The 2216-nt window shown below is 38.8% G+C and overlaps 1 pseudogene; it reads left to right on the forward strand.

The window, feature by feature from the left end:
* Positions 1-362: 362 nt before the first annotated feature.
* LOC103206723 lies at positions 363-1372 on the forward strand (annotated as a pseudogene).
* Positions 1373-2216: the final 844 nt, after the last annotated feature.

Raw genomic sequence — 2216 nt, forward strand, 5'->3', positions numbered from 1 at the left:
TGCACATACCTAAGCTAATGCTTTTTGCCTCCTGGAAATACTTTTCTTTTCAGTTGCCTTTCTCATTTGGTTTCTTCCAAAGCCCTTTTCCCACTTCTCATAGAGGAAGCCTCCATTTGCTTTGCTTGGCCTTATTTTCCCCATATGGAACATTTCTCTAGAACTTTATAAACTGGACCGTTGACAATAAACTTTTCCCAACCTCTTTGAACTCATAGTTGGGTAGAGAGATTTTTAAATTCCAACAGCAAATATTTTTTTAAAAGTATGGAATGTTGAGGGTCTTGGCCTCTCTTAGCACTGAGTTCCAACCATTTTTCTCTCTGTGAGTTCCAAGCTGAGGCTGTGTGGTCCTGGTTGAAATGGCTTGCACCACTGCACTGTCCCCTGCTGATCAGGACAGGGTCATTTGTATCTACCCTGCTTATTTCAATAAGAAGAAGACCATCTCAGAGGGGAGTGCATCCCCATAAATGACTCACCAAAACTCACTGCCATGGAGTTGATTTTAACACAGCAATTCTATAGGACAGAGTAGGACTGCCCCCATAGGGCTTCTAAGTCTGTAAATTTTAAGAAAGCAGACACCCTCATCTTTCCCCACTGGAGCTGCTAGTGGGTTCCAACCACTGACCTGTTTAGTAGCTGCATTCTTTAACCGCTGCATCACCAGAACTCCTTCACTCATAAATAAAATTACAAAAAACAAATTCACTGCCACTGAGTTGATTCTGACTCACAGCAACTCCCATTGGGTTTCCAAGGTGGTAAATCTTTATGGAAGTAGATTGCCCTATCTTCCTTACATGGAGCATCTGATGAATTTGAACCACCAACCTACTGGTTAGCAGTCAAATGCCTTAGGTACTGTGCCACCAGAGATCCTTTTCCTCATAAATAAGGCTGATGAAAATCCTACAGCTACAGAGATTTAAGAAGTGTGCTAAGCAGTTGGGCTTAATGCATTGCTTGAAAAAAATAAAATGTACTGTAGAGAATGGAATTGTGATTAGTATAGGAGCACAGCCTGGGTGCAGCTCAAATAGGATGATAGCAGCTTCTGTCTTGTAGTTTCCATCACTTAAGTCAGTAATGTTGTATGCAGGAGAAATGATACTTAAACTAAAAACAAGGACATAAAAAAAGAAGAACTGGTGATCAAAATCTTCAGCAAGAAGAAGGATATAAAAAAAGGAAAAGAGAAGGAAAAGAAGTAACTTGGGATGAGAATCAACTCTGTGGTATTCCTGTGAGAGACATGAACAGAGGCTTCCATTTTGTATCTGAGAGAAACAGGAAGCTTTTAGTTTGCGTCTTTAACTGTGAACTTTTGTGTGTACCAGCTTCAGTATCTGAGTTGACAATGAAATAAAAAAATTTACATCAAAGTTCGCATCTAGCTTTTATGTTGAATGAGAGAAAAAAATTGCTTTCAATGCTTTTCGTGGATGAAAGGAGTGTATTTATTAAATGGATGCCGGATAGTAACATAAGTTACTTGAAATTCTGTATCTGTTTATCCCCTATGTAAACCTATATTTGAGATAAATTTAATAACATTCAAACTATATAATTTATTCATCTTTTAATGAAATAAAATTCGAAACTGAAAAAACAAAATATGGGATGTTGCACATGATACAACTTCTTCCACCTTCCCTCCACCGTTGCCATACCTCACCTTGTGCTTACTGAGAAGAGATGAAAAGATATATTTTGGTTCATAGGAAACAAACAAACAAAATATATGCAGTTTTTTAAATTGTGTTTCATTAGAAAAGATATATGTGGAGGAATAGATGTGGAGGACTGAACTGTGAGTCAAAAACCTTTTTAAGAAATCCTATTTGACTATAATCCTGTAAGAGAAGCAAGTTAAAAGTGGTCATTTCTTCTGAGTGGTGCATGAGATCGACACCTAGATCTCCGCTTAGTCATCATTCATAGACACATAGCCAGTGTGTTTGAGTCAGAGCTTTTGAAAAGTCAAAGGAGCAATGAAGTGACAGAGATTCATCATCTAAGAAATAAGTGGAGAGAAGAGGCCAAACAACCTCCAGGCAGGAGGCCAAGTTTCTGCAGCCAACTACTCTACAGCTACCCCTCAGCCTTTATTAGATCCAGAGTGAAGTCAAAATGATTAGGGGCGTTTTGATGGAGTTGCCTTTTCCCTGCAGAGACATTTCAGAGAGGGACTGGGAAGTCAGAAGCTGTAG

The sequence above is a fragment of the Orycteropus afer genome, unplaced genomic scaffold (assembly GCF_000298275.1).
Source record: "Orycteropus afer afer isolate SDZICR_OR568_19922 unplaced genomic scaffold, OryAfe1.0 scaffold00012, whole genome shotgun sequence".
In the NCBI taxonomy this organism is placed as follows: domain Eukaryota; kingdom Metazoa; phylum Chordata; class Mammalia; order Tubulidentata; family Orycteropodidae; genus Orycteropus; species Orycteropus afer.